Here is a 25,282-nt window from a genome sequence, read left to right as displayed (position 1 = left end):
CCCATCAGACATGCAGCTGTTGGGAATCCTGCTGTAGCAGTAATAATAACAATAATGGCAACGTGAATTTGTATTGTGCTTTATGATTAAAGCATTTTACATCATTATCTCATTGGCTTCTCATTTTCTGTGCCAATTGAGCTAGCAGGACCATGTTGCAGAAAGCTCAGCTTCCACACTGGCAGTTTGGCTGCGTTCCAGAATACCTATTATTAGTGGATCTTTGTCACTTATGTTAAATATGGCTAATAGATGATGCTGTTGGGAACTGCTTAAGAAGCCAGATGTGATGATGTACAAGAGTTCACAGTTGATGCAAATTCAGCAGATAGTTAATAGTGCTCTGATCTAAGTCTTGAAAAGACTGATAGATAGACTTGAAACCAGGAGATTCTGTGAGTTCTGGTGACTTCTTTGACAATGAGCACTTAAAACAGACAACAACAATGTGATACAATGAAAGAAGAATTTGATTTAGTGGAAAAGGACGTAGATTTTAATTTCAACTTTGCCACCTTTATTTTTGTTATTTTGGTCATCCTATTTCAGTTTCCTCATATATGAAAGTAAAAAGATTAAAATAGTTGGTCCAAAGGGTCCCTTCCACATCTTCTGTTTGCAATTATGCAAATTGGCTACTTGCATAATACACTAACCACTCACTAATTTGTAAACCTTAAAATATTATTTAAATGTGTTGTCATAGAGATTGTTTGACATGACCTATTCCTTCTATATCTGCTCCTTAAGATCTTTGATTCTCTGTGGAATTTGTGGCTATTGATTTCATATCCTATTTTTTATATTACCTGAAATATATATATATATATATTGGTTCCCTTTCCCCCTTTCTTGTTAATTAGTATATAAGGGTGCTCTCCAGGGAGCAAGATTTTGGTATATGTTAAAAGTTTTTCTCTAAGACTGATAGAAACCGTCACTGGTATATAGCATTTTCCAGGTGTGGACATTATTTTATTCTTCAGTTTGATCTTTAATTTATAGTACTGTGTTGAAAGCAGTTTACAATCTTAGGTATGTTTTCTTTTCTCTTTCAAATAGTATTCTTTTCCCAAAACTACATTCTTTTTTTTTTTTGTTGTTGTTGTTGGGATTAAGTGACTTGCCTAGAATTATTCAGGTAGTATTATGTTAAGTGTCTGAGGCCTCATTTGAACTCATCTTCCTGACTTCAGAGTCAGTGCTCTATCCACTGTGCCATCTAACTGCCCCTACATTCATTTTTTTAAAATAGAATTTTGAGTTCCAAATTTTCCCTTTTCTTCTCTCCTTTCACCTCCCCCCCACCAAAGACAATTTAGCATTTTGATATGTACAGGTATGTCTTGGTCATGTTTTCATTTATTCAGAGGATAAAAATTTATTTAGCATTTACTGTGAACATAATACCATGCAATATAAAGACATAAAAGGCAACTGAGCACCCAAGATTTACATATGAAAAGTCAAATGTTTGTATGATGTCCCATATATTCAAGTATCAAATAAATGGTGTAGATACTGAGCTTAGGAGAATTCATAAGAGGGAAAAATTTTGGGTCCAGTAAATTTGGGTCAAGTTTTCATAGAGGAGGGATTTAGTTTTGTTTTTTTTTTTTTTTGCTTGGATCTGGAACTGATGGGTAGATTTAAAAGTTAGGTGAATTTTAAATAGTCTATGAATGACCATAGTGAGTTCGTTAGTGGAAATCTTCAAGTGGTAAGGGTATTTGAAAAGTGTTCTGGAGCAGTTACAGATTCAGGTTAGGATTAGAAAAACTTGATCTTGAGGTCCCTTCTGACTTTGAGTTTCTATGGAAGATAGTAATTCATTTGGACCTTGAAGGGATGGCCTCTTAATTATTAAGTGAAGAGAAAAGGGAGAACAACCCAGGAGAATATGGCTATGTTAAAGTTAAAGCTGGGGAACAAATAAGGTATCTTTATAGAATGTGTAGATCAATTTAGCTGTAATTATAGTGGGAAATAGTTTGGAATAAGGATGGATCTGTGAAAGAACATGAAGAATTTCATGGGATAAGATAGCAAGTATGAACTGCAAACTGCATTATTAGAGATACTGTCCACTTCATAATCATCATGGATCCATTAAAATGTCAAAAGCTGGCAGCATATAAAGACTGAATTAAAGAAAGGGGAGATATGCTAGAAGCCTAGTGACCTGTAGGTGTATAGTAATGAAGAGTGTCTCAGGTTATGGTGGTGAAATGGAAAGGAAATAGGTAAAAGATATTGTGAAGGAAGAATCAGCTGGTCTTGATGATTAGATTGGGCATGGGAAGGTAAAGAAAAGAATCAAAGGTGACTCAGATTTCAAACCTGTGTAATTGAAACAATGTTGGTAACTGACAATGTAGGAAAATCAGGAAGGTAGGATCCAGTCCTACCAATAAGGGAATTGAATGCTCTTAGAGAATGGAAGCAACTCTTGTTTTTAAGACTTAGAATGGAAAGAGATCTTAGAGATTACCTCACAGAGTTTATTGAATACGAACTAACAATGTGTTTGTGCTTGAGCAAGTGCATAGTATTAAAGAACATAGTCATGCTAATGTTTTGATCAGTGGGTCGATAATCTAATTGCTGTTTTTGTTCCCTTTCTCTACTGTTGAACTTTGGAACCCATTCATATCTTTTCATTCTGTACAACTTTATATGTATATATCTTTCTGGGAATCTTCCAGAAGTTCATTTTAGAGGCCTTCCTCTAGGTCTCTGAACATTGTATGGATATCAGTGCATTCACTTGTTATCCCTCACTAATATAATTATGTGAACAATTAATTTCCTTTTCCAATAATACATTTCCTGTATATCTTTTAAATCACTTCTTGTTCACAATCCATTATTAGTTATATGATGAAATCTACATATTCATGTCTCACTGTTGCCCTTTTGGGTAATCTGAAATTTTGATGCTTCAAAGATTAAGATAATTCACTGCTACAGAAAGAATATGAATTTTTGTTTAAAAAATAGTTTCGTATTATGGAAAATAATGTGAAATTCAGACTTTTCTCTTTCTCTTTTCAATTCTGGGCTCAGTGATATTAGTATCAAGGAACCTATCTGTTCAGTTGCAAATCACAGTATTGACACAGGTATTCTTCATTAACTTGCCTTTTCCTGTACGAATTACAGGTTGGATTCTAACCAAGTAAACCATATAACATACGGTTTATATTGTATGGTAATATAAATCATAGTAAAAATTCCTTTTCCAGTTGGACTCTTGTCTTGGATATTTTCTCTGACATTGACAGATACCTTTGACAAGAAATTATATATAATTCCTTTTAACAAAAATGCTGTGCTTATAAAATGATGCAAGACAATCCCAAAGAACTAGTGAAGTATATTATCTATCTCCAGAGAAAGAACAGATATTGATTGAAAATAGACTGAAGCATGCTATTTTTACTTTTTTCCATTTTTTTCTTTTATTTGAATCTTCTTGTACTAAATGATTAGTATGAAAATATTTTCCATAATTGCACAAGCATAACCTATATCTGATTGCTTACCATCTTAGGAAGAGGAAGGAGAAAGGGCTAGAATTTAGGACTAAAATTTTTAAATACAATTGTTTAAAAATAAATAAAATGAAAAATAAAAGCAAACTGCTGTGTTTTATATTGATAAATGAAGTATTGCCAAATAAAGTTAACTATTGGTAATAGATTTAGCGCTATTCTTTTTTTTTCTTTTTCTGAGGCTGGGCTTAAGTGACTTGCCCAAGGTCACACAGCTAGGAAGTGTTACGTGTCTGAGACCAGATTTGAACTGGGGTCCTCCTGAATTCAGGGCTAGTGTTCTATCCACTACACCACCTAGCTGCCCCTATTTAGCTCTATTGATAGACTATTTGCCTATCAAAAAATCTTGTAAGATTTTAACACTTTAATGGGAGATATCTCATTGGAGAAGAATCTTTGCATTTTCCTCTACCAAATTTAATGCTTTCTAAAGTAATTAACAATAAACTTAGTGGGATCTTATATTCTTTGCATTTTTGCTGCTTTCAATTTTACATTTCTACCATAGTTATATATGTGTTTTTCATATCAACTTGTATCTCAATGGATACTATTATGTACATTGTCATTAATGAAGAAAATAAATTGATAGAGAAATGTTAACAGATGCATTTCCTATTTGTCTTTTTTGTTTGTTTCTCCTAAAAATTTTATCTGAAAACTTTTTGGGGGTGATTTGGCTTAAATTAGAGGTCTTATGCCAAGCTTTCTTCAAACTCATTTTCCCCCTCTACTGCCTCTCAATATTTATGAGACTGTTATTTATAATCTTCCACTACTCTCTTCTGTAAGGTTTTGCAAATGAATATATATGCTAAACTTGTGTTTCTCTTGATTGTTATATTTTCCTGTATGGCAAGAAGATCAGATGTTTGCTGGTTGTAGTGGATTCTGGATTCTCTCTATCTCTTTGTTGTGATGATTATCTTGAAGCTGTCAAATATCTGAGAAAGAGTTGAGGAACTATGGGTTTGAAATATTGCATATTCTATTAGACACATGTTGGTTCTGCTGAATTACTTTCTCTTTAAAAAAAATCTGTTACAATGGAGCACTCTCCACATCAATACCATTTTAAAAATTTCTACAGAAAATGGTGACAATCCATGTTCTCTTTTCCTTGTCTCTGTTTTTAGGCATTTTCATGTTTTAAGATGTCAAGTTGCAGCTATTGTAATTGCATGAAGTATTTCTTTTTTCTTTTTTCCAGTTGGGATCTTTGCTTTATCTAATCAATTATTTGTACACAGATAGCTGAATTATAAATGACTCATATTGATAACTAGTTATTTCTAGTCCGTTGAGGGGTGTGTGTGTGTGTGTGTGTGTGTGTGTGTGTGTGTGTGTATGTGTGTATGATGCTGATCCATCCATTACCATATCTGTTCCTCCTAATTCTCTTGTTGAAGAAGGTATCTATGAAATGTAGATTTATTTATGGTCAACCTCTGGTTTCTTTTGTTTCTTAATCCTAAACCACATTTTCCTCTTTTCAAATATTTTATTTATCCTCTCAATTACATGTAAAAGCAATTTTTGACACAATTTAAAAATTTTTTAAAATTCATATTTTCTCCTTTCCTTTTCCTCTCAATGAAAAAGTAAACAATTTTATATAAATTATATATGTGCAAAACATATTTCCATATTAGTCATGCTGTGAAAGAAAACACAGACCAAAACCCCCCAAGAAAAATAAAATAAGTTTTAAAAAAATGATGTTTCTATCTGCATTCAGATTACATTAGTTCTTTCTTTGGAAGTGGATTCATTATAAATCTTTCAGAATTATCTTGGATCATTGTATTGTCAAGAATAATTAAATCGTTCACAATTTATCATTATTCAGTATTGCTGTTACAGTGTACAATGTCTCCTAGTTATGTTCATTACACTTTGATCAGTTCATGTAAGTATTTCTGGGTTTTTCTGAAAACATCTTGCTTGCAGAACCACATTTTCTAATAAAATGTTTCATCATCATCCACTATACTTTGCATTAAAGCCACAAAATATTAAGGTATATGCTGACATGATTTGGTTGATCTTATTACATTCCTTGTGTATTTCATCATCCTTTGGAATAGATATTGACAGATAAACCACAACTATCATCATGTAGTCTTTTTGCTTTGCTCATCATGAGCATTGTAAAGTGAGATGAACTACTTTTACTCCCTTGATGGAAAGTTTTGTCTCAGAAATATTGACTTGGTATCCATGTGGAGAATATATTTGAGGAATTGAAGTAGAATTGTAAGCTATTAAGAGTCTATAGCAAAAGTCCAGGTGAGAAGTGATGAGGGCTTGAACTAGAATAGCATCTCTAGGTTCCCTAAAGGCTCAGCTGAAATGTTACCTTTTTCTCAAAACCATTCCTATGGTAGCTAGGTGGTACAGTGGACACAGCACTGGCTGTAGTGTTAGGAGCAACTGAATTTAAATATGGTCTGATATTTGACACTTATTAGCTGTGTGACCTTGGGCAAGTTACTTAGCCCCAACTGTCACATAAATCTAGAGTAATAAAAAAAATAATTTGTTAATTCATTGAATGTTAGTGCTTTTTTTTTTCAGTTTATCTTATATTTATCTAATTGTGTACATCATATCCGCCTTAGTCTCTTATTAGAATATAGACTCCTTGAAAGCAGAGATTGTTTCATTTTTGTCTTTTTGTTTCCAGCACTCAATGCCTTGTACATAAATAGGCACATAGTAAATTTTTTTAATGAATAATTTTTAAATACCTACTATTTACAAGATCCTGCCCTTGGTGTTAGAATTTCAAAGATGAAAAATGACATCTTCCTTGTACTCAAGAGAGCTTGTTGTGGGGAAAGGGAGGGAAGTCGAGAGAAGAGGTTTAGAAAGAAGACTTTCATAGCCTAGCCTCCTCTAAACTTTTTAGTTTTCTCATACCTTACTTTTCACCATATCCTCTTTTATTAGTAACACTGACTTTGTGACTGTTCCAAGAATAAGACAGTATCTCTCAGTTTCAGGCATTTTTTTCTGGCAGCCCCAATGCTTAGAATATTCTTCCTTCTAATCTCTATTTATTGGCTTCTCTTATTTCTTTTAAGTCCTAAGTAAAAGCCTATATTCTAACAGGGATTCTCAAACTATGGCCCATGGGCCAGATGTGCCCGCTGAGGACGTTTATGCGCCTTCCCGGTTATGGCAAATGGGCTGAGGAGTGGAGACAGAGTGTGAGTTTTTGTTTTTACTATAGTCCGGCCCTCCAACAGTCTGAGGGACAGTGAACTGGCCCCCTATTTAAAAAGTTTGAGGACCACTGTAAAAAGAAGCCTTTCTCTTCCCCTCCCCTCTCTTCTCCTCCCTTCCCCTGCCCTGTCTCCTCTGTCTTTCCTCTCCTCTCCTCTCCTCTCCTCTCCTCTCCTCTCCTCTCCTCTCCTCTCCTCTCCTCTCCTCTCCTCTCCTCTCCTCTCCTCTCCTCTCCTCTCCTCTCCTCTCCTCTCCTCTCCTCTCCTCTCCTCTCCTCTCTTCTCCTCTCCTCTCCTCTGTCTCTCCTCTGTCTTTCTCTCACTCTATCATATATTATATACAAGTACAAAATTAGGGAGATGTGACTAGACAATAATTCTTATGGAAATAATTTTGACTTTTAAGGTTCTGAGATGCTGGTTGCTTATTTTCAAAGTAGATAGACACATAGCTAGGTGGACAGCAAGCCAGGATAGATGAATTGACAAATGGATTGATTATATGAACAGATGAGTGGATACTAAATCATATAACATATAGTATTTCTCTCCCTCTTCTTTACCTCTCCTCCTGGACACTTTTGCTATTTAAGATTGTATTGGCTCTTTTCGTTTTTTTCTTTTTCATTTCTAGGATCTGTTGTTTCTGATATATTTTCCCACCATTTCAGCCCAGGTTTTAATTCCTTCCAAGGGTTGGCACCATTATAATACAAACCTGATTGAAAGAAACTATTGTGATACACCTTGTAATATCCCTAAAGAGGAATTATTTTATCCACTTAACTATTGAGCCTTTTTTTTACTGTTCCAAAAGAAGAGGTGACCTTTCTTGATTATAGTTTTGACCACATCCATTTGCCTGCATAGAATTGAATTTAGAGCTGATTGGTCTTTCTTTGGTCTGTCTTGGAGTATATTTGACAAGAAAATGGTTTAATTTCCTGTTGTACCATCTGTGCTTTGTTTCTCTTCTAATTGAGTTTCAATTTGCTTTACATCTAAGACCTGGATATTCTGAATTTCCTAAAAAAATTTTTTTACAGCCCAGGAAAACTTTTGGCTCCATTCTATTGTAGAAATTTTCTTCTTCAGCATATCAGTATTAGTTTGCTCACTACTCACTTTGTCTCTCATCATTTGGAATCGATATCATCTTTCTATAATATCATTCTATTTAAATCATTGGTGCTAATGTCTCTGATTCCTTTCTTAGTTTTTTGATTTTCACTTTCTTAAACATGTTCTGCACTTAAATTACAGTCTTTGTCTCTCTGCTTTGTCCCCCAGTGCCATCCCTGGTGATAGCATAGTAGATATAGGAAACCAACAACTAGATCAGCTATTCTTGGTTGTTTCTCTGATACTTTGTGAGCACTAGGCCTAATCTTTTTGGGGCTTCATAACTTGACCCAAATAGCTGTTGGAAAGTCAGACCAACTTAAGAGACAGCAATCATATAATGGAAAGAATTCAACAAAGGGATCTGAGTTTTACTGCTAGTTCTGCTGGTAACTCCATTGTTCAACCTTATTTGAGTCTCTTTCTTTTCCTGTATTTGTGAAATAGGGGAGAGATGAACAGGAAGAGTGAGATAAACCATTAAAAGTCTCTTAGCCCTACCATTAAGATTCTGTATTCTGTGCTGGTGACCCATCAAATTCTTTAACTTCATAGTTCCACATTTTTCTTGGTCTCACTAAACACCATATCTGATCTATATTATTCTTGTACATGTCTGGCTAAGATACGGACATAATTATTTTTTAATAGTTTTTATTTACCAGATACATGCATAGGTAATTTTACAACATTGACAATTGCCAAACCTTTTGTTCTAATTTCCCCCCCGCCCCAGATGGCGGGTTGACTAATACATGTTCAATCTGTTAACGTATAAATTAAATACAATATATGTATACACATCCAAACAGTTGTTTTGCTGAACAAAAAGAAACGGACTTTGAAGGAAATCCAAAATGCAGGCAGACAAAATTAGAGGGATTGGGAATTCTATGTAGTGGTTCATAGTCATCTCCCAGAGTTCTTTTGCTGGGTGTAGCTGGTTCAGTTCATTACTGCTCCATTGGAATTGATTTGGTTCTTCTCATTGTTGAAGAGGGCCATGTCCATCAGAATTGATCATCATATAGTATTGCTGTTGAAATATACAATGATCTCCTGGTCCTGCTCATTTCACTCAGCATCAGTTCATATAAGTCTCTCCAGGCCTTTCTGAAATCATCCTGCTGGTCATTTCTTAGAGAACAATAATATTCCATAACATTCATATACCAAAATTTATTCAGCCATTCTCCAATTGATGGGCATCCACGTAGTTTCCAATTTCTGGCTTCTACAAAAAGGGCTGCCACAAACATTCTTGCACCTACAGGTCCCTTTCACTTCTTTAAGATCTCTGGGATATAAGTCCAGTAGTAATACTGCTGGGTCAAAGGGTATGCACAGTTTGATAACTTTTTGAGCATAGTTCCAAATTGCTCATGGACATAATCATTAAGAGATACTGTCTCAATTGTACCTTCCTTTCTATATCACCTCTGTCTCAAATATACTGAAGTATTACTCACACTGGGAATTTCATTTGCTTAATCGTCCTTCTACTTTATCCAGTCTAACAGCTTCTCTTAATAGTAATAGCTAGCCTTTATGCAGTGCCTTAAGGTTTGCAAAGCAGTTTATATAGTTTAATTAATTCTATCCTCATGATAATCCTGTAAGGTAGGTGCTGTTATTTTATAGAAAATTGCAAAACAGAGATAGATAGAAGTCAAATGATTTGCCCAGGATTGCACAACTAATAATTGTCTGAGGTAGGATTCCAACTCAAGCTTTCTTCCTACCTTCTCCCCTCCAGTACTATATTATTTATTCAATTACATTTAAAGATAGTTTTCAAAATTTATTTTTGTAAGATCCTGAGTTCCAAATTTTTCTCCTTCCCGCTCCTCAAGACAGTAAATAGTTTGATATAGGTCATGCATGTAGAGTCATTTTAAATGTTTCTATATTTGTCATGTTGTGAAAAAAATAGAACAAAAGGAAAAAAACATAAGAAAGAAAAAGCAAACAAACAAAAAGGTAAAAATAGTATGCTTTATCTGCATTTAGTCTCCATATTTCTCTCTCTGGATGTAGATGACATATTCCATCCCAAGTCTATTGAAATTGTCGTGGATCACTATATTGCTGAAAACTAAGTAATCTATTGTTACATAATCTTTTTTTTTAAATAGTATTTTATTTTTCCAAATACATGTAAATATAGTTTTCAACATACATTTCTGTAAAACTTAGTGTTCCAAATTTTTCTCTTTCTCTTATCTCCCCCTTTCCCAAGGTGCAAACAATCTGACATAGGTTAAACATGTACAATCCTTTTAAACATATTTGTCATGTTGTGCAAGAAAAAATCAGACCAAAAGGGGGAAAAAGCCATGAGAAAGAAACAAGCAAACAAACAAAAAGACAAAAATACTATGCTTTAATTCACATTCAATATCTATAGTTTTCTCTTTGAATGAAGATGGCATTTTCCATCCCAAGTCTATTGGAATTGCCTTGAATAACATTGAATCACCATTACTGTGTCCAGTGTTCCAGTTGGCTCCTGTGCTCTATTCTTTGTACCTCCTAGTGATGTAGCTGACTCCTTGCCTAGTTTGATCTCCATGATCAGCTATTTTCAAGTTGCCCCTACAACCATTTGATACAAGTAATTTTCCTTGACCTTCTGCTACCTTATTCCTAAAATAGTGTAACTGAGCAGTGAAAATATATGGACATAGTGGGTATGGATTTGGAGTCAGAGGACTTGAGTTACATCCATGCTTTGCCTCTTAATAACTATTTGACTTGTAATAAACCATTTTAACTCTAGGTACCTTTTTTTTCCTTACTGCACATGAAGACATTACACTAGTTGATCTCTATAAAGTCTGTTCCAGTTTTAAATGACAATTTGACATGCTTGCAACTTATGAAATTTTGCTTCCCAAATACATTGTTATCATGTCAGTCTTGGCTTACTATGAAATAATGTGTAAAACTTCACTGGACCTTTACCATGGACAGGCCAAACCTTGGAATCATTTCTTATTGCTTCTTTAGAAAACTCCCAGGGCAGCTACATGGCACAGTGGGTAAAGCACTGATCAAGTGCTAGACACTTGACACTTATTAGCTATATGACTCTGGGAAGGTCACTTAACACTGACTGCTGCACAAAAAAAGAAAAAAGAAAAGTCCCCACCACAATTTTTCTCCAAAAGCCTCTGATGCTCTTAACCCCTAATCTTAATTCTTAGAAGATAATTTTACCTCTTACTTAAAGTAAGCCAGAATATATCTGAAAAATTGTTTCCAGTTCTGGGCACTACATTTTAGGAAAGCCAATGATATGATTCTATGAACTTTAGTCTTGTTCTCTCAGCTCTGCTCTTTTCACACAGAAGAGAGCTCATCTCCCCAGTCTATTCTCATGCAGCTCCCACCCCCATGTCCCAATTCCCTTAATTATTTTGTTTTCAGCTTCATTACATCTGTCTTGTGGCTTAGAGACCAGAGCTGTTTAAAGAGTTCCAAGGGCAACTGTGCCAGAGCTTTGTACAAAGAGAAAGTGTCTTTTGTGTGATTGCTTGTCTCTTTCTTAGAAATGCCCAGAATTTTGTTGTGCCTTTTTAGCCCAGGCCATCTTCAGGGACTAGTCTATAGTGAGTCCTATATTCCATCCCTGAGCTATGTGGGATTGACACCTCACATCCTCTCAAAATTCTATTATTTTCCCCAATCTATATGAAATTCAGTGCATGGAAATTTTTGTTTCCAAGTATCTTTATTATGTCTTAAGAAGCATAAACTTATTCTTGAGAGTTGTGACTATTTTAATTGGGAGCCCCAGGCACATTATTATTGGCATGTAGAAGAATAATTACCATTGACATTTTTGGTAGAATTTCCCAGTGAATATACACTTATCTTTTGCTAATGCATTCAAACCATCAGGCAATAAGAATTGAGAGCTTACTTTGGATCCACCTGCACAAGACATTGTGGAAAGGCAGATTTATAATATCTCTGTAAAATGGGCAAAATAAACTGCTTTGTCTACCTTATAGGATTATTGGAAGAGTCAAAGGAGAAAATGGAATAAAATGTGTATTTATTTATTGTAGAACAATCTACTTTATGTACAATACTATGTCACAATTAAAAGTCTTATTTACACATTACTTTTCTGCTTTAAAACAAAATGATTACATGTAATCTCCTTTTTTCTCATGTTCACATGTGCTCAAGTAGGTGAGAAAAGTAGTTTGTGAATGTCAATGATGAGATGTCACTTAGGTCTTTGCTATTTCTAAACACAATCTTCTTTCCATTAAAATAGACAAAGATATAAAATAAAGAAGCCACTTTAAGAGTAGAAAGAAGACCCCATATATGACCCCCATTAAATTATACTGAGTGTTTTTTACTCCTCTGAAAAATGGAGAGAACACATACCCTGCCTTCCCTAAATGGATCATCAGTAGATTTAGTAGAAAAATATTTTTCTTAAACTTGAAAGAACTGTGTGTGTTAGGTTTATGATGGTAATAATCATGATAATGATGATGATGGTGACCTGGTCCCTGCCTTTAAGCTTAGATTAGACTTACGTGAAACATCAGAGAGCAAAATAGTGTCTATTAAGGGAGCAATGATGAAAAGGGGGCTGCTAGATGGTGCAGTGGTTAGACTGTCAGGCCTAGAGTTAGGAAGACTCATCTTAATGTCAAATATGGCTTCAGACACTTACTAGCTGTGTTATCTTAGGCAAGGTTGCCTCAGTTTCCTCATCTGTAAAATGAACTGGAGAAGGAAATGGTCAATGATTCCATTATCTTTGCCCAGAAAACCCCAAATGGGATCATGAAGAGTCAGGCGAGATTGAAACAACTAAACAATAACATTGAAGAAATAGAATTATGTAACTGGAAGAATCTTGAATCTGAAGTTAGGAGACTACCGCTAGCATTTTTTCTCCGACTGCAAAGAGCTCTGTCCCTCTGGGCAAAGTCATTTAACTTCTTTGTGTCATCATCTGATGGTGTTAAATTATGTGGAACAGACGACAAGTGAGACAATTCATAACAAGGCACTAAAAGGAGGGAAGAGTCCGAGCTGGAATATTAGGGAAAGTTTTATGGAGGAGGTGGGGCTTGAGCTTGACCTGAAAAGTAGATGATGCACTAGAATAAAGAAGAGAAGGGGAATGGCATTCTGGTTTGGGAAAGTAGCATGAATAAAGGCTTTGATTTGATATTTTGATATGATATTAATTTGCAAAATAGTGAGATCAGATTGTGATTTGCATGCTAGATTGATGACTATAAACTTGATCCAGTAGAGAGCCATGGAAATTTTTAAAATAAATAATAACCTTAAGAAAGCAGTGATGGATTATCTGGGGGCAGGGAAGGAAACTGAAGCCATGGAGACCAGGTATAAGAGTTTAACAAATTTTTAAAAATTTATTTATTTCTGAATTTAATAGTGTTTGTTTTTCCAAATACATGCAAAGATAGTTTTCAACATTCATTTCTGTAAGATTTTGAGTCTCAATTTTTTCTCTTCTCTTCCCTACCTTGTCCTTTCCTAAGATCATAAACAATCTAATATTGTTTATACATGTACAATCATTTTAAACATATTTCCATATTAGTCATTTTGTGGAAGAAAAATCAGAACAAAAGGGAAAAATCATGAGAAAGAAAAAAACAAACCAAAAGAAGTGAAAATAGTATGTTTCAATGTGCATTTAGTTTCTGTAGCTCTCCCCCTGGATGCGAATGGTATTTTCCATCCCAAGTCTGTTGGAATTGGCTTGGATCATTGTATTGCTGAAAAGAGCCAAAGCTATCATAGTTGATAATCACATAATCTTGCTGTTAATGTGTACAATGTTCTTCTGGTTCTGCTTACTTAACTCATCATCAAGTAATATAAGTCTTTTTTTTTTAATTTTATAATTATAAAATTTTTTTGATAGTATATATGCATGAGTAATTTTTTTATAACATTATCCCTTGTATTCATTTTTCCAAATTATCCCCTACCTCCCTTTACTCCCTCCCCTAGATGACAGGCAATCCCATACATTTTACATGTGTTACAGTATAACTTAGATATAATATATATGTGTAAATCCAATTTTCTTGTTGCACGTTAAGTATTGGATTCTGAAGGTGTAAGTAACCTGGGTAGATAGACAGTAGTGCTAACAATTTACATTCACTTCCCAGTGTTCCTTCTCTGGGAATAGTTGTTTCTGTCCATCATTGATCAACTGGAAGTGAGTTGGATCTTCTTTATGTTGAAGATTTCCACTTCCATCAGAATACATCTTCATACAGCATTGAAGTGTACAGCGATCTTCTGGTTCTGCTCATTTCACTCAGCATCAGTTGATGTAAGTCTCTCCAAACCTTTCTGAATTCATCCTGCTGGTCATTTCTTACAGAGCAATAATATTCCATAACCTTCATATACCATAATTTACCCAACCATTCTCCATTTGATGGACATCCATTCATCTTCCAATTTCTAGCCACTACAAAAAGAGCTGCCACAAACATTTTGTCACATACAGGTCCCTTTCCCTTCTTTAGTAATTCCTTGGGATATAAGCCCAGTAGTAGCACTGCTGGGTCAAAGGGTATGCACAGTTTGATAACTCTTTGGGCATAGTTCCAAATTGCTCTCCAGAATGGCTGGATTCTTTCACAACTCCACCAACAATGTATCAGTGTCCCAGTTTTCCCACATCCCCTCCAACATTCATCATTATTTGTTCCTGTCATCTTAGCCAATCTGACAGGTGTGTAGTGGTATCTCAGAGTTGTCTTAATTTGCATTTCTCTGATCAGAACACTCTTTCATATAAGTGGATATAGTTTCAGTTTCATCATCTGAGAATTGTCTATTCATATCCTTTGACCATTTATCAATTGGAGAATGGTTTGATTTCTTATAAATTAGGGTCAGTTCTCTATATATTTTGGAAATATTTTATCAGAATCTTTAACTGTAAAAATATTTTCCCAATTTGTTACTTCCCTCCTAATCTTGTTTGCATTAGCATTGTTTGTACAGAAACTTTTTAGTTTGATGTAATCAAAATCTTCTATTTTGTGATCAATAATGATCTCTAGTTCTCCTCTGGTCATAAATTCCTTCCTTCTCCACAGGTCTGAGAGGTAGACTGTCCTCCCTTTCCTCTAATCTATTTATGATCTCATTCTTTAAGGTCATATAAGTCTTAAAGGCTTTTCTGAAATCAGCCTGCTCATCATTTCTTATAGAACAGTAATATTCCATAACATTCATATACCATAACTTATTCATCCATTCCCCAATAGATGGGCATCCACTCAATTTCTAATCCCTTGCTACTACAAAAAGAGTTGTTTTTGCATATGTGGGTCTTTTTCCTTCTTTTATGATTTCTTTGGTATATAAACTCAATAGTGATCAAAAGGTATGCTCAGTTTTATGGACTTTTGGACATGGTTTCAAATTGCTCTCCAGAATGGTTGGATTCTTTCACAACTCCAGCAACAATGCCTTAGTGCCCCAGTTTTCCCACATCCCCTCCAATATTTATCATTATCTTTTCCTGTCATTTTAACCAATCTGAGAGGTGTAAGGTGGTATCTCAGAGTTGTTTTAAGTTGCATTTCTCTAATCAAGAGTGATTTAGAGCATTTTTTCATATGACTGGAAATGGCTTTAATTTCTTTATCTGAAAGTTGCCTTTTCAAATTCTCTGACCATTTATCAATTGGGGAATAGTTTTTATTCTTATAAATTCAAGTCAATTCTCTGTATATTTTAAAGATGAGACCTTTATCAGGAACATTGGATGTAAAAATTTTTTCCCAGCTTTCTGCTTCCTTTCTGTCTTGACTGCATTGGTTTTGTTTGTGCAGAGCCTTTTTAATTTAATGTAATCAAAATTACCCATCTTTCATTTCATAATGTTCTCTAGTTCTTCTTTGATCATAAATTCCTCTTTGCCAAAGACTGACCGGTACCCTTTCTCTTGTTCTCCTAATTTGCTTATAGTATCACCCTTTATGTCTATATCATGAATCCATTTTGACCATATCTTGGTTTAGGGTATAAGATGTTGAGTCCAGGTATAAAGTAATGAGACCCAGAACTAGGGTGATTTTTGTGGAAAAGAAGAGATTTTTGACAGGAGTATGTTTTGTAGAGTATTTTATGTTGCGTTTGAGTAATGACAAAGGTATACTGTCATTAGTTGGGAGTTATAGTGTTAGAGTTTTGTTGAAATGTCAGGATTTAGAGATAAAAATTTGGAAGTTATTTGTATAGAGGTATATTAGATGAAATAATAGCAGCACATGGGATTGCTAACGGAGAATGTTGAGAGAGTAGAGCAAAGGGCCAAGGGCTTAAATATTTAGTAAGAGGTTGTGAAGAGGAAGAGCCAATGAAAAAAATGGGATCAAAGAAGTAGAAGAAAAGCCAGAACAATGTAATAGAAGTCAAAGAGGAGATATTTGTAGAGGACAATCTTAAATCTTTTGAGGTTAACATCTTGGAAGAATATTAAAGCCTCCAAAGAATATCAGAAATAAAATTCTAGGCTAAATGGATTTAAGAGTGTAACCCAGTATAGCACAGGCTGTTACATTTCAGGAAGCTATGGTCACATATAGACTCTGTGTGTGTGTGTGTGTGTGTGTGTGTGTGTGTGTGTGTGTGTGTGTGTGAGAGAGAGAGAGAGAGAGAGAGAGAGAGAGAGAGAGAGAGAGAGAGAGAGAGAGAGAGAGAGAGAGAGAGAGAGAAGAAGAAGAAGGAGGGAGGGAGGGAGGGAGGGAGAGGGAGGGAGAGGGAGAGGGAGAGGGAGAGAGACAGGGAGAGAGGGAGAGAGATTTATCCTTCCATTGCTTCTTCCAGACCACTAGCTCTCTTGAAACCATGCCCTGGATGATGTAATTCACTCCGTTTTAGGTCCACACTCTGGGACCAGCTTGTTCAGATTGGTAATTCAACCAGCATAGATATGTATGGTCCATATAATATCTAACTTCCTAAAAATCTCAGATCATGCTTATCATCCAGTCCCAACTCTTTAGGCTATCTCTTTGTCAGATTGTCCGCTGTTGCTTGTATACTACATCCTATATTTTCTCTTCTCCTTCCCTTTTTGCTCTGTAAATAGTAAGCAAATCAATATTTCCATTGCTTCTGGAAGGGGCAGGTCTGCTGGCTTAATTTCCCTGTGACTTCCCAAAGCAAAATATCCATTTGTGTTGTCTTTCCCTTGTTAGAATGTAAACTTGAGCATAGGGACTGAATTGTTTTTGTATGTATATCCCTGGCATAATTCTTGGTATATAGTAAGTACTTAATAAATTCTGTCCATCCCTTCATTGGGTCATGAATTGCCCAGTCTGTTTCCATATTCTTATATATCTGTCAATTTATATACCACAGTGACTGGATACTGTCATTCCATCAATTTTAGTATCCGTAACATTTTCATTCTTCATCAAGACAAGTATGAAGTTCTTTCATTAGGAATAGAGTGTCTCCCAAGAACCCTTTTTTATTTAATAAGATTTACCTATTACAATCAATTCGTTGTATGCAAGAATTTTAATGTTTGAGTCACAGGGCTGGAAAGCACATAAAATAGTTGTTAAAAAACAGACTTCCCTGCCTCAGGTATCATCTTGAAGAAGGCCTTCCCTGATCCCCCTCAGAGTTGGAAGGAATCTCTCTTCCTAAAATCTCTCTAGCTATCTTGTTGAACCTCTTTTATGTACTTACTTTTGAATTTGCCTTGTAGATATACAGTTGACACTTGAATTGAACTGCAATTTATCTGGGGAAATGGAGATATAGTGGAGAGATTTCAAGACTAGGACTTAAGTCCCAGGTTTTAGTCCCAGTTCCACCATCAATTCTCTCTATGCCCTCTTTGTTTATATCTCAGTTTCCTTCTCTGTACAGTGAAAGAATTGGACTAGATTATTTTGAAGTCTTGTTCTTGATAAACTGAAAAGAACTTGTAGAAACTGTAACCTTTCATCTGAGGATGAGCCTAGACAAGTCCCAAGAAGTTCAACTGCACATTATATACAAGGGCAAGAAATATTAGAATCAAGGATTCTTAAGCATGTCGTTTCCCAAGGTGTGATGGAGTTGAGTTGTCTGGTAGATGTAATACCAACATGAATAAAATAAGGGATCTTTTGAAGCATCAAACCATGTTTGAAGAAATGAAATTATCCCTTTAATTTCTTTCGTCTTGGCAAATGATTCCAGGTTCTTTTATTTTTCCTCATGGTGCTTACTTTTCAATCCTTTATGTTTGTTGTGCTTGTTGTACCTTCTCCAAGTTTTCATATTTCTGTTTAAATGCAGTGACCCAGTCTATGTACAGCATTCTAATAATAGACTAGTGCTATAAAGGAAGGAGCACTTGACAGCCATTTCCTTGCTCATCATACCTTTTTCCTTAATCTGACTTGACATCACACTGATGCATGGAAGAGCATGGTGGCAGAAAGAGTGGTGCAAAGCATCCTGACCTGGGCTGTGAACTTAGTTGGGCCATAGACAGGCGGGGGAGGCTGAGGAGTACTTAAATTGCTCTGGGTTTCAGATTCATTTTGATATACCCAGCATTTATTGACTATATCCCAGGTCCTAGATACAATATCAGATTCTGGGCTTACAAAGATAAAAATTTTTAAAACCCCTACCCTCTAGGAACTTATGTTCCGCAAGGGAGAAACAACATGTACACAGATAAATCATTACAAAATGAGAACCTTTTTGGGGGGATGGGGAGGACATTAAATATCTCTAATTCTTTTTCAGTTTGGGATTTACTAGTAACTCTTGGTGTTTTTCTTCTTAGTGTTTCACTGATCCTTCTCTAAGCATATTTTTCTATTTGAGATTTTTAGGGCTTGATCCACCCACCTTATACTTTTGCCTGTACTATTTCAATGAGGATTTGGACCTATTTTCTGACATTTTCTATTTATGTGACCCTCAGCAAATCATTTCACCTCTTGGAGCCTCTGTTTCCTCATCTGTAAAATGGGAACACCAAATCTTTGCACCCCCCCAACATCCCAGGATTTTTTTAATTAATAATTTTTATTTACCAGATATTTGCATGGGTAATTTTACAACATTGACAATTGCCAAACCCCTTGTTCCAATTTTCCCCCCTCTTCCCCCCCCCAGATGGCAGGTTAACCAATACATGTCAGATATGCTAGAGTATACTTAAATACAATAGATGTATACATGACCAAACAGTTGTTTTGCTGTACAAAAAGAATCAGACTTTGAAATAATGTATAATTAGCCTGTGAAGGAAATCCAAAATGCAGGTGGACAAAATTAGAGGGACTGGAAATTCTATTTAGTGGTTCATAATCATCTCCTAGAGTTCTTTTGCTGCATCCCAGGATTTTTGCCATGAAATGCTTTCTGAACCATTAAGTATCATAGAAATGGGCATTTTGAACATAACCATGGGAAATTATCCCTATCTAATTGGAAGCTTCAAAAATAGTGTCTAATTGTCATTTCTGGAAGAATTGTTAGGTCAAAGGATCATAGATTTAGAGTTGGAAGAAAACTTAAAGAGTGAGTCAAACATTCTCTTTTTAGAGATGAGGAAACTGAGTTTCAAAAAGCTAATGAACTTGCCCAGGGTTACACAGCTAATAAATATCAGGATAGGACTTGAACTCATTTCTTCCTGACTCATAAAATCCAGCCCTCTACCCACTCAGTCATGTTCAACCATTTCCTTTCTTAAAAAAAGAACATTTTCTTTATTCCATGTCATTCTCCCTATCTTTTGTTTTGAAGCAGGAGTTTGCCTCAGTGTTAAGACAGTCTATTTGAAGTTGGCTACTGGTTAGCATTTGTGTATCTGATTAACCTGTCCTTGCAGAGCTAAGCTGATTTCCTTTTCTTCAGTTGATCTAAAGGACTTCTGGAAACTGTCCCTCTGTGAAAAGCCTTCTGAGTTCATTGTTATGGCCAAATAGTTAGATCTCAGTAGAAAAAGCTTCCTTGAGAAAAGCACAAGAGGTGGCTTAAAGTGATTCAATTCCAGGCAGAAATTTCATTGAAGAAAATTGCGTTAAACTTTAAGCCGTTAGAGGAATGTTTCCGTTTTTTAAAAAAAAAAAAAGTTGCTTTAAGTTAATGGAGAACTCTAATGCACCAGTGTGGCCAGGAATATGCCATGACCTCTGATCTCCACCCTCCCAAGCAGTGTTTTCAGACCTAGCAAATGAAGTTTGTCACAAGCTCACGTAATCACCCAGAAATGCAAATGCGCTGTCATTTTGTGACCTGTGTTGCGAAAATTAGAAAGAGGAAGTTATGTTTTGCTGTTGCATGAAGCTCAAATCAGAAGGGAAGATGTGAACCTATATGGAAAACTTGTAAGTGATATTTTTCCTTCTTTAGTCTTTAATGACATGTAAAACAGTAGCAAATGGGGATTTTTTTAAAAGTATTTTTTATGTTGACTTGGGAGTTAGAGACTTTAGGTGACACCATTGTTGCTCCCATGGCAGGAAGCCCTGAAATGTTTTTTACAGCAGAATGGTGGTTGTGAATATGACTGTGTTTAATATATTCAGTTGTAATTATGTGTCAGGAGTCATATTTTGTGACAGCTTGTCACCAGCTAAAATGGGGATTTCCTGAGACTATGAATAAATCTCTAAAGTAAATTAAATCGTATTAACTTAAATGACTACTGCCTTGAAGTTGTTTAATGTGTTTTGCTTCTTTACTGCCAATGATCTAGCCACATAGGAAGAAATTTGAAGGGAATAATCTGCTGTTTTCAGAATCTCATAATGGGGTAGGTTCAGAGATTAGTATTTGGCTGAAGCGACTGATGAGTATGCTGACAGACTAGATGGTATAGTAGGCACTGGACTGTGATAAAGAAAACTGGGTTCTGAGCTTCTGATCCAGGATTGGCTATTAGACATGTGATTCAGAGCAAACTATTTAGTTTCTCTGGACTTCTGTTTCAGTGTAATTCAACAAACATTTTAAGTATCTACTACTATGTGTTAGGCACAGTTTTAGGTGCTAAACTTAAAGTGATAAAAATTTAAAATACCCTAATCCTCCAGAAGCTTATAATCTACTAGGGAAAAATGACATATTCGTAGATAAGTTAATACAAACTATATACAGGGTAATTTAGGAGACAGGGGAGATATTAACAACAGGGGAAATTGTTAAAAGTTCTTTTTGTGTAGGAAGTAGTGCTTGAACTGAGCCTATAATGAAGCTAGAATAGCACCAAACTTATTCCCATTTTACTAATGAAGAGACTGATGCTCAGAGATAACTGATTTGCTTTTGATATATATGTTTCTAGAGTCTTATTCCTGTTCTTTAAAAACTACTGTATAAGATAAAAATAAGGCAATTTATAAAGTTAAAAAATTATAATTATAATTTAACATTTTTTTTAGTTATGAGTTCCCATTTCACTTTTAACCTGTAGTACCTCCCCCAGCCATTGAGAAAACAAGCAATATATCGATTATACATATGAAGTTAATGCAAAACATTTGCATATTAGAAAGCAAGACAATTTAAAAGTAAAGATAAAGCTGCCCTGACCATTTAATCTCTTGTCCTTTTACCAGAGGTAGGGAAGAACATATGAATGTGTTTGGGAATTGAGACCTGGGTTGTTGCCCACTGGGGACAGAAAGGGAGAAATCACTAAGGAAATCACTAAAGAATCACTAAGAAATCACTAAATTACTAAGGAAGCTGGGTGGCAACTCTTATTACTGAGTAATAATTCAAGGAGTCCAGCGTTTCTATCATTTGCCCTGTAACTTCTTCCCACCATTTTTTTCCATGCCAAAACCAGTGAGTATTTTACATTCTGGCCACTGTATCACATTGACCTTCTTTTACCCTAATTTATTCAGAATAGGAATTATACAAAATAAGCTTAAGCAAAAGAATTCCCAAAACTTAGGTAAGACTGGAGGAAAGGTAACAGACTCTTTCTTCAAGAAAAAAGTTAGTATTTGGGCTTTCAAATCACTATGTATGCAGAGTGAAAGAAATGAATGAACATTTCCTGGAAACATTGGATAAATCAGAAAGGGCTCTGCTGTCTGAGTGCCAGCCATACAGGGATGATAAATGCACAAAGAGTGGTTTTTGCTTAAACTCTGGGCAGTGAAAGCTCTCAGCTTGAAGAGACCTTGACTCACCCTTGCTTACTTTAAAGATTCATAAGACTGGGCAGTTCTAAGAGACTCCTCCATACTTCATTCCTCATTCCCCTAGAAGGTTTTAAAACTGTGTCATTAATTGAATTTTGCTAATAACAAAATTACAACTTTTCTAAATAATGTTTTTCCATCGAGCAAGTCTTTTTTTAAAATTTCCTTTGCTTGTATTTATTCCTAACTACAAGTTTTTGTAATTTTTAGTAGGAGGGATTTAAGGAGAATGAGAAATCATTAATTGTATTGCCAGAGGAAAAGAAAAATTGACTGTTGAAACATTTTTTTAACATGTATAAATGTTATATATGTTATACATGTTATATCTGTTTTAAAATACAGATTATGGATGTAGTAGTGCCAAATTGATAGAAAGGAGTAAAACAATTCTTGCACTCCAGGCAAGGTTTAAAAATGTGTCCCCATCAGAAGGAGGGGGACCTAGTTTAACAGCACTGGAGAATCTAAACATGTAGCAAGACTTTTCAAAATCAGCAGATATAAATGGCTCCTTCTAAGTAAAGATTGCCAGATGTGTCATGACACATTGGAAGCCATTTATTGTGCACTCATTGTGCAGAAGAGGAAACTGAGGTTCAGAGAGGGGGAGGGCCTTGCCTACAGTCACAAAGTGGGTTATTGGTGGAGCCTACATAGACTAGAACAGGATTTTTCCTCCCACATTGAGATACGTTATTTTCTAATATGCTGAGAGAAAATGTTCTGAAAAGATAAAGTATATATGGAATCTGCAGCTTGGACCACTACAGGATTTTGTTGTTGACTGTCTTTGAGGCAAACAGAGGCTGGTAGTGTCAGCCTAGGCTGGTCAGGCTTGTGGGAGATGGAGGCATAGGAAGTGGTTTGTCCCTGGTTTTGACTGTCCTGTGGTGGTTCTGCTTTATATAACATTAATAGATTCTTTGTTAGATTCTATTTGAAATGTGAAATTTACAAAGTGTCAATGCTGTATCTTTTAACAATTGAAATTTATTACTTTAGAATTATCTAAAAAGCTAATAAATATAAATGTAAATAAAAAAATACTAGAATACACATAAAATGCATATCATACTCATAGCTTTGAGTGCTACACAGGGTGGAATTTATTTATGTTTCCATTTCTTTAAAAAAAAAAAATCAAGATTCCAGGAAGAACTAGCAGGAAGGGACCTTAGAGATCCCCTAGTCCAGCCCTCTATTTTGCAGATGTGGAAACTGAGATTTCCTTAAACTTCACTGCACTCATTAAACCGAAATGAGCTCTTTGGAGAGGGATTTTTGGTTTTTCCTTCTCTCATAGCTCATTTAGGGCATTTAAGGACTGACTCCCCCCTCCCTCCCATCTAGACATCCACAGCTCACACTGTTCAACACAAAGAAGTCTTAGAACAATTAGATCAATCTCTTTATTTTACAGATGAGAAAATTTTAGCCTAGAGAGATTGTGATTGATTTATCCACGATCACAAAGTGAATTAGTAGCAGAATTGAAAATAAAATACAAGCTTCTTGGTTCTCAATCCAGTATTCAACTAAATTCACTAAATATTAACTGTATTGTGAAGAGCTCTGTGTTTTTCCCTGGTGGAGAGCGCAAAATTGAATAAAACATTATCTCTGCCATCAGTTTGCTTAGATTCTGGCAGAGGAGGAATAGCACACTATTAAGTGGATAGAAGAAAAAATTTGGAGGAAGACTTGAGCTCAAATTTTGTAAGAGACAAACCTTCTTCATCTATAGAATGATAAGAACTCATATATAATCTATCTCATAAGATGAAGATCAATTAAAATAACTTATATAAAGTCTTTTGCAAAGTATTTAAAGTGCTTTGTCAAGCCAATATGTGACATTCACATAAAATTTAAATATAAAGTAAGATGTTGTAAATATGTTGAGTGAGATTCCAACAAATTACTACCTGAGATCTGAGAAAAGGAAGATTGTTTCTTATTAAGGGAATCAGGAAAAGCTTTATGAAGAAGGTAGAACTTGATATGGGTCCCAAAGTATGATCAATTCATCTACAGATATAAAGGCTTTTAAGGCATTCTAGATGTAGGGTAGAGTATACACACACAAAAACACTATGAAAGCCTAGGGGTGAGGTGGGTCATAGATTGTAACTTATTTTGGCTAGATCCTAAGATAACATAGAAATAATGTAACATCTAAAAGTGGAAGACCTTGAATGTCCGGCAAAGGAGCCTGAATTTTAATTGATAAGCAATAAGAACCATTGAAAATGAATTAAAGGAGAGGAAACCTGAACACCTCTATATGTAATATTATTTGGGCAATGGTATGAAGAATGCCTTGGAAGGCTTACCTTCTCTCTGTATTATTCTCCTTTGGTAATCTTATCTGCTTTCATGAATTCAAATAACTATACTGGTAGCTCTCAAATCTACATATCTACCCCTTATCTCTTTCCCCGAACTCAAGTCCGGTACTACTAGTTGCTTTGTATTTCAAAAACATCTCAAAAAAAAATAAGGCCTCCAAAATGAAACTTATCTTTTTTTCACTTGAATCCTGTCCTTCTTTCACATTTCTCCATTTTAGCTGAAGATAACCACCGTCATTCTTCACATCTAAGTTCATAACCTTACAATAAATTTCTCTTTCATTCCTCATAAAGAGTCAAAAATTTAATGGTATGATTGAAAGTTGCCAATCTTGTAGCTTCTACCACAACATTGCTCACATCTCTTCCCTTTTCTTCATTCATACAACCTCTATTCTAGTACAGGTTCTCACTTCTCACTTGGACTAGTGTTATGTCTTTCTTTCTTCGTTCTTTCTTTCTTTCTTTCTTTCTTTCTTTCTTTCTTTCTTTCTTTCTTTCTTTCTTTCTCTTCTTCCTTCCTTCCTTCCTTCCTTCCTTCCTTCCTTCTTCCTTCCTTCCTTCCTTCCTTCCTTCTTCCTTCCTTCCTTCCTTCCTTCCTTCCTTTCTTCCTTCCTTCCTTCCTTTCTTTTCTTTCTTTCTTTCTTTCTTTCTTTCTTTCTTTCTTTTCTTTCTTTCTTTCTTTCTTTCTTCTTCTCTTCTTCTTTCTTTCTTTCTTTCTTTCTTTCTTTCTTTCTTTCTTTTCTTTCTTTTCTTTCTTTCTTTCTTTCTTCTTTCTTTCTTTCTTTCTTTCTTTC

At 35.2% G+C, this 25,282-nt stretch overlaps 1 protein-coding gene across 7 annotated transcripts in view; it reads left to right on the top strand.

Annotated features, from left to right (window-relative positions):
- FGD3 (FYVE, RhoGEF and PH domain containing 3) overlaps nucleotides 1-25,282 on the top strand; it is a 191,575-nt gene that overhangs the window by 67,131 nt on the left and 99,162 nt on the right. Inside the window, exon 1 of one of the 7 annotated variants that reach the window (XM_074283057.1) lies at nucleotides 19,831-20,301. The exons of the other annotated variants lie outside the window; for them this stretch is intronic. The gene's annotated coding sequence lies outside the window, so the exon portion shown is untranslated. Of the gene's footprint in view, nucleotides 1-19,830; nucleotides 20,302-25,282 lie in introns of those variants that run through there. 7 annotated transcript variants of the gene reach the window in all.

This window comes from Sminthopsis crassicaudata, chromosome 1, assembly GCF_048593235.1.
Source record: "Sminthopsis crassicaudata isolate SCR6 chromosome 1, ASM4859323v1, whole genome shotgun sequence".
Classification (NCBI taxonomy): Eukaryota; Metazoa; Chordata; class Mammalia; order Dasyuromorphia; family Dasyuridae; genus Sminthopsis; species Sminthopsis crassicaudata.
This window is presented reverse-complemented; position numbering and strand designations above follow the sequence as displayed.